This window comes from Lactuca virosa, chromosome 5 (assembly GCF_052849685.1).
Source record: "Lactuca virosa cultivar CGN04683 chromosome 5, Lactuca_virosa_CGN04683_v6, whole genome shotgun sequence".
NCBI lineage: Eukaryota > Viridiplantae > Streptophyta > Magnoliopsida > Asterales > Asteraceae > Lactuca > Lactuca virosa.
In genome coordinates this window covers 280,411,217-280,420,149 of record NC_136430.1, presented here as the reverse complement: position 1 = coordinate 280,420,149, position 8,933 = coordinate 280,411,217, and positions in this window count along the sequence as shown.

Genomic DNA, 8,933 nt, shown 5'->3' with positions numbered 1-8,933 from the left:
CAAGTTTTTGAAGTTTGGAATCTACTCAAAGGCAACAATAAATGGCAAAATCTAAAAACAAGCGACGAGCACATCGATAGTGGATCAAAACGGTCAAGAACTTTCGAATCCGAACACACTTCATCGGATGCTCGTGTTGGTTTCGACCTCAACGAGGATGAGCCCGTTCAAGTGTCAACACCCCCGAACGATGGGAAGGGACAAAATAAAAAACAAAGACAAGGGCTAAGCGTCAGAATCGGATGACTTGAAAGACATGGGCGAGAATATGCAAGGCATAAAAGATAGAATGGATAAACTTTTGCAACTTGATTCGGATAGAGAGAGCCAGAAACAAAGGGATAACGAACAGTAGGGCTGCAAACGAACTGAACGTTCAACGAACTGTTCGTGAACCGTTCGGCGGAAAGTTCGTTTATGTTTGTTTATTTAATAAATTAACGAACATGAACACAAATTCTCGCTCATATAGTTAAACGAACGAACATGAACAATGATCTCGTTCGTTCAATTATGAATGTTCGTTATTTTGTTCATTTACGTTTGTTTATGTTCGTTCATATAAGTTCATTTTATCTTCATATATGTTTAATTGTGTTTTATTACATTACTATATTATATATTCATTTATGTTCATATATGTTTGTTTATCTTTGTTCGTTTTTGTTCATTTGTTTATGTTCGTTTAGCATGTTCACGAACATAAACAAACGAACATGAACAATGTAATTTGTTAAACGAACGAACATGAACAAAAAAACTCGTTTGTTTAACCGTTCGTTTTCGTTCATTTGTTCGGTTAACTTAAACGAACGAACATAAAAAAAGCCTCGTTCCTGTTCGTTCGGTTCGTTTACAGCCCTAGCGACCAAAGATTGCTAGCGATGGACACGTCGATATTACCGGGGATGCGCTTCAAGTTGTTTTGATGATGAAGGAAGACGTGAAAAAACGTTACCTTGATCGTTTTTAATTTCTAGTTTTTATCCAAATTTTTAATCATTTGATGTGCTTTTTTTTAAGTTGTAGGTTTAAGCTTTCTAGTTTTTTATTTTCTAATTTTCTAGGATTTTTTTTAAGTAGTGTAATGGTTTTTATTTTTAATTAATGAAATCTTTTGTTTTTAATTAAAACTAAAAATTTTATTTATTTAATAATAAAAATAACTAAAGGAGTGTGACATCACTCTTTCTGTGTGGCATGAAACCACACTTCTGTGGCAAGAAGTGACGGTCTACGTGACAGTGAAGGGAGTGTACCTTTTGTGGCACCACTCCCTCTAGCCTTACAAGCGGTATCATGTGTTGTATTTTCTCTTTAAGGTCGAGGTTCAAGTCCAATAAGAACATAAGTGGTATTTAGAAATATTTTTGGAGTGGATTAGATTTGCCGGTAAAAAAATATACATGAACAAAAAAAAACTTTATACAATGGAATACAATAACAATACTAATCAATTTTATTTGTAATTAATCATTCTACCTTCATATTGATTTAATTTAATAAGAACTAATTCTGAGACTCATGTATTACATGAGTTTATCCAAAAAAATTAACAAAAATGAAGATCTAACAGTTTAGAAAATTTAAATTTATAAGAAAAAAAGAAAAAATATTTAATTATTAAAATTGAAATGTTTATTTATCTTTTAAATTTAAACTAATAATTTAAATAAATAAACCAAAAAAATAATTGGATTCAATTTAGAAATGTAAAAATAATTGGTGATCGGTAGAGTTGACATTTGGAGCAATGTCTTTCTGCTATCACATCAGACTGTGAGGTGAGTCTTCCTCACTATACTTATAGGTCAAAGGCACCAAGGCCGACCCACTGGATTTTGTATCCTGGTATATAAGATTGTTGTTATGCTAAGTATGTGCAAGATTAGTATATCTGTATGACTACCCGTGTTCACTGAGTATGTGTTAGATTGGTAGATCTGTATGATTACATGTGTTGCTGGTTATGATTGTTATTGTATATGTCGACATGTTATGGTTTGTTGAGTTGAGGCGGTCCTGCTTTGTGCTGAAGGCCAAGACACATGGGAGGTCCGGATAGACTAAAGGCCCGTGAGGCGGTCCAGGCCGAAGGCCCGAAGAGCGGTCAAGATAGGTTGTAAGCCCTGCGAGACTGTCCAGTCAAGCTGAAGGCTCATACATGCATGTCATTATATGTATTGGTTGTGTGTGGTAGTTTGGGGGAAGTCACTAAGCTTTGGCTTACAGTTTATGTTTTATGTTTCAGGTACTTCGGATGATCGGGGGAAAGCAAAGGTGTGATTGTGCACATCTTTCTGATTTTTATGATATTTGATTTTGGGATACTCTGATTCTTGATTATTACTTTTGGAAACTATGTAAAACAATTATGGTTTTCGGTTGGAAATTAAAAACAAAAATTTTACCTTTATTTTTGGGATGTTATATCTTATTAAAAGGGGCATAATTGTCATTTGGTCATTGTTAAAAATATTTTGTATATAATAACTTACATTCAAGGTTATATTAGTTAAGGTGTCAATTGATGACATAACACGACAAAAATACACGAAACGCAACGAAATTGGGACGAAACTAAAATTCAAATTCGTGTTCGTGTCAAGTTTAAAAAACACGACGTCTTGTCGTGTTGTGTTCTTGTTCAAAAATCGACATGAAATTGACACGATTTAACATTTTTCTATCGTGTTTATCGCATTATGTATGATTAAGTATTATTTAAATATCCTAATTTTTATTATATTTTATCTTTTTCGTGTCGTGTTGTGTTTGTCGTTTTCGAATCGGTTCGTTTTCATGTTAATTAAAAAATTTCGACATTATGTCGTGTCGTGTTCATGTTACATAAAAAATTATCGTATCGAGTCATGACAGACAAAAACACGACACGGTTGCCCGATTTATCACCCCTAATATTAGACGGTTTAATTCACAGTGTTCTTATTTCATTCATTGATTGTAAATTTTAAATTTCAAGATTATATTAGTCAATTTAATTTCCCACATTTCTTCGTTCATTGATTGTAAATTTTGAATTTCCTTAACCTATAATCTCCTTTATAGTCCTCTCAAAACACATACATATAGCGTTCAAAACTTTGGAAGGTATAGATCGATTATATGAATTAATAGGTATTAAATTTGGAAGTTGTATACCAATCACTTCCCATTTTTATATGAAACCATTCATCACCATCGCCTCCTTTGAAAACTCAATTAATTGAATTTAAGAATGTGGGTGTTCACACGAAGTTACACATTGAAACCGTTAATTTTTGTATCTTCCAAAGGTATCGATCATATGGAAAAACATGTGCTAAATGTGGAAGTTAAAGTAAAAAATTCAACATTGATACACATTCTCATTTAATACACAATTTTCTTTAACGTTTTCTAATATGAAGACTCCATGTTAATAGCTCATTATAAAAACTCAATTAATTGCATTCAAGAATATGGACGTTCAAATCGGAAGTTACACATTGATACCTCAATTCTTGTGGTTGTGAGTTTATTATGGAAGTTAAACATTTAAATGTTGTGATTATCTTTATTATTTTGTTAAATTCAAATATAAACCGCCAAAAATATCAAAGGATTTCTAATCAGTGATGTGACGTGTTGTATTTTCTCTTTAAGGTCGATGTCAAAGTCAAATCAAGAACATAAGTAGTATTTAGAAATGTTTTAGAAGTAGATTAAAATTGCCCGTAAAAAATATACCTTAATAAAAAAAATTATACAATGGAATACAATAACAGTACTAATCAATTTTATTTGTAATTAATCATTCTACCTTGATATTGATTTAATTTAATAAGAAATAATTGTGAGACTCATGTATTACATGAGTTTATTAAAAAAAAAAAAGAATAATAAACAAACATGAAGATCTAACAATTTAGAAAATTTAAATTTAAAGAAAAAAAAGAAAAAAATTTAATTATTAAAAATTTAAGTGCTTATTTATTTTTTTAACTTTAAACTAATAATTTAAATAAACAAACAATAAAAATAATTAGATTCAATTTAAAAATTTGGAAATTATAAGGAAAGTTGTATTAATGAATTGAATATACATTTATTGTTATATTTATTGCATCATCTTTAATAAATGAAAGTTTTTTGTGTGCTACTTGTCGCATTCTAATTTAATTTGCCAAATGTAATTTTGTTATTATTTTGAATTATTTTTTCTACACATGTCATTTTATAAGTTTTTCTATTTTATTAAATTGCATATAATATTTTAATTTAATAATTACAATAAATGTAATAATAAATGGATATCAATTTCATTAATGCACTTACCTTTTAATTTCAAATTTTCCAAAATTAAAGCTTATTAGTTTCTTTTATTCATTTAAATTATTTGTTTAGATTTAAAAGATAAAAACATTTTCGTTATAATAATTTATTGTTTTTCTTATTTTCTTATAAATTCAAAGTTTTTAAATATTTTGACATTTATATTTAGTTTTTTTTTTAAATTAACCTATGTAATATATGGGTCTCACAACTAATTTAAGTATTATATGAAATTTAATAAAATAAAAAAAAAACACAAAATGACACATGAATATAATTTAATCTGAATTATAACAATATGATATGTGGCATAATGCATAAAATGATGACAAATAGCAAAATTAATTTAATTTATTAGGTAGGATTATTATTATTACACCTTTGCCAGTCATTTTGGAGATAAAAAAATATTTTTAAAATGCAAAATAAATAAAAAATTTCGGAAAATGTTTTAAAATATTATTTTCGTCATTTAGATCATCAAAAGAAATAAAAAAAACCTTACCATTTTTTTTAAATATACATGAAATATTTTAATAGAATATTACAATATAAATATTAAAACAAAATTGTTAGAATATTCAAATATCGTACTAAAATATTAGACTATAAATATTCAAACAATTCTAATAGAATATTCGAATATTCTAACAATTCTAACAATTGTAGTATAATATTAGAATATTTTAATATATCTAACAATTCTACTAGAATACCAGATAATTCTAGTATTCTACGAATTCTATTTGAATATTTATACTGTAATATTCTATTAGAATATTTCACGTATTTTTTCTAAAATGGTATTTTTTTTATATTTTTTTGGGTTTTTCCTTTTATTTTGCATTATATGTATATATATATATATATATATATATATATATATATATATATATATATATTTGATCTCTAAGATTAGTGGCTAGGATCGTGTATTCATGTATCATAAAATTAACATGGTTTCAAAGAAACCTCTACACACACACACACACATATATATATATATATATATATATATATATATATATATATATATATATATATATATATATATATATATATATATATATTAAATCTGAAGGAGCTTATGAATTGTAATTAAACACACACACACACACATATATATATATATATATATATATATATATATATATATATATATATATATATATATATATATTAAATCTGAAGGAGCTTATGAATTGTAATTAAACAAGATCTGTAGGACTATCTGTATTTGTTGATTATTGTTTGTTATTGTATACAGAGGCGGAACCAGGAATATTCGTAAGGGTAGCCTATATTTTTCGGAGAAAAATCACCTTATGGCACACTTGTATCGTAGACTCTTAGTTTAACTATTGTGTATCTAATAAAATTATAAGAGAATGGAAATGGAATGTGGCACTTTTAAGATAAAAACAAGTTGATAGTTAAGCTACAAGCTACAACATAACAACATATTGTATCGCAAGACAACATCAAGTCAAGACTAGAGAGACAAAATCATCTATCAATGCCAAGTTTGTAATAATTTATACAGAGCATTCAAATGTATAATACCAAATCACAGAAAGCAAAATTACAAGAAACAGAAATCTGAAGACAGAATGTCACTAGAGCATTTATGCACATACCTTGTGTGCATATCAATGATTTACTAGTATTTAATTATGTAATTTTGTATGAAAGGGTAAAAGAAAGTAAGAGAACCATTTACCAAAATTACATATACATTGTATGACTAATGTGTACCATATTATTTATGAGTTTTCTCTCTCTTATTTGTGAATCTTAGCATCGTCAGTTTAGGATCATACCACTGAGTGGTTATGTATTAGGATTAGCAACTAAAGCGGAACATTTAGCATCTAATATAACTTGGATGACGTGAAGATTGAAGTCACATATAATAGCATCTAACCCTTCAACACTTCCATTCACAGCCTTCATCGCTATCTACCAACCTCCCATTCATCTGGTGAGAACAACCGCCATAACCCACTAAAACCACCACTGATTCGTTGCACTATAATCACACCTGCAAATAAAAGAAAAGATAAATCCTTGTTTTCTCTGTGAATCCCATCAAACCCACACACCCTTCTCCATCTCGCTCATCAAACCTGCAAGTCAATTAAAGGGAAAGGGGTTGAACCTCGTGTTCTTTGTGTGATTGAAGGGAGAACGAGAGAGACTCAGACACAACCGGTGAAATTCGAATCAGTACATAAAGAAGACAGGTGATAAATTGATCGATTGCAAGAGAAGTGGCAAAAGTGTGCATATCTCGGATGACTTTGAGGGGTATCTCGGGCTACTTCGGGATCCAATGTGGATTCGCCAATGATTGTATATGTTGACATGTTATGGTTTGTTGGGTTGAGGCGGACCAGCTTGTGCTGAAGGCCAAGATACCCAGGGCGGTCCAGATAGACTGAAGGTCTGCGAGGCGGTCCAGGCAATCCGAAGGCCTGGAGAGCGGTCTAAATAGGCTGAAGGCCCGATGAGGCGGTACAGTCATGTTGAATGCTCTGAGAGCTGTCCAGATAGTCTGTAGGCCTGCGACGCGGTCCAGTAATGTTGAAGGCTCATGTATGCATGTTGTTGTTGAAGTTTTGTATTCGATTGGATACACTTCAAGTATTAATAAGAAACGTAAAACTAATCTATGCAAAATAAACAACAAAAAGTAAATAACACAAAAGTTCTCCAAATTGTTCCTTTCAGCAAGAAAAGAGGTTTTGTCTGCACCAAGAAGACAAGACGATTGACACAAAGCCACGATTCACAACATTAGGGATTACCTTAATGTTGTATATATACTAATCCATACATGTATATCCATTGATTAAAGGGATTGCGTCTAATCTATACTAATGATCAAATCCTTATCACCAAGATAACGTATTTGATATCTATTCTATATTTATCTATAAAAACTACCTAATATAAAAAAGATTACAATCAGATAACTATACTAAGTGTTGACGCTGGTAACCTTGATACGTTGACGTTGTTGAAGTCTAGAAGTCGACACTGATAGATCAGCGTGTCATGTGTTTGACTCATCAGATCATAAGGTGTGACCTTACAATCTCCCCCTATCTGATGATGTCAAAACTAAACTTCTTATATATAAGAAAAATGTTTTTGACTTGTGCTCCCCCTAAGAATAATAATGAAATCTTGATTCTTACAGTTTTAACAAATGCTCCCCCTAAGAAAATGAATTGTAGCAGACGGCGGATGTGACAACTGGAAAATTTTAGAACAAGCAAGGTCTAAATCTTAACCATGTACAAGTGAATTCACAATGTAACTTGATGCAATGGAATTTTGAAAGCCAAGAGAACATGTTTATATATATATATATATATATATATATATATATATATATATATATATATATATATATATATATATATATAAAACCATGTTAAAATGGACTATTGTAAGTCAACTCAAGTCAAATAATTAAGAATTAAAAGCATGAATTATACCCCAATATAAGGGATTTTGGTTTTAGGAATCTAGAACATAGGGATTTTGGTTTTTGGAATAAAAAATCAAACGGTTTTCGGTTTTGTAAGGACCACTAGGACCGAAATCTCAAGCATATGGACCACATGCTAGGACCGAAATCTCAAGCATATGGACCACATGCTAGGACCGAAATCAACAATTGTGTGTGTATAACATGATTTCGGTCATGCTAGGACCGAAATCACACTTGTTGTGGCCGAAAGCTCCTAAGAACTTAGATATTTTATGTAAGGTGATTAGTTGATCCATTTCCCAAAGTGATATATTACACTTACCAACGTAAGTGTCACTTATCTTACATATCTTATCTCATATTACCATATATAAACCACCCTTTTAAGAACTCTTTCACCATTCTCAAACACTTCACAATTAGCATCTTTCACATTTTCTCTCAAATAGCAAGTGTTTTCTCTCATCATCGATATCCCCTGGAGCTATATTCTTCAAGCAGTATATTAGAAGATCATTGTAAGTTCTTATATAACTCTAGTGTTTTTGCAAACATTTCATGATAACCCATCTTATTCACACATATGTATGTGTTTAAAACCCTTAGGATTACGACTACTTCAATCGTTTTAACTCGAAGATCTTCACCGTCGTCTCATTATCAAACCGCAAACAACCATAAGGTGAGTTCATACCCTTACATTTTTCAAGACTTTTTCTATGTTTTAGGTAGGGAATACAAGTAACACACAAGACAAATTACGTTAAAACGCAAACATTTAAGTACGTTACTTTACTATTTTTACGAAAAGTGTTAAATACGCGAAACGGTTTTACTACCAACCTATATATTTTTTCATACAACGTTTTGGATAAAAACGTAAAGATATGAAAAACAATTACAAAATACATTACATTATTCTTATAATTATATATAAATATATATATTTCAATTCCAAAAAATTTCATTTCATTAAAACTTTATAAATATAGTTTACGAAACTTTACCCCCTTTGTAACCCGTTGAGCAAAGGGTAAAATTTTATAAAGTGCATATATAATTGTTTTACGGCATTCGATATTATCCTGGAAAGAGGGGATAATTTCATATACAAACTTTT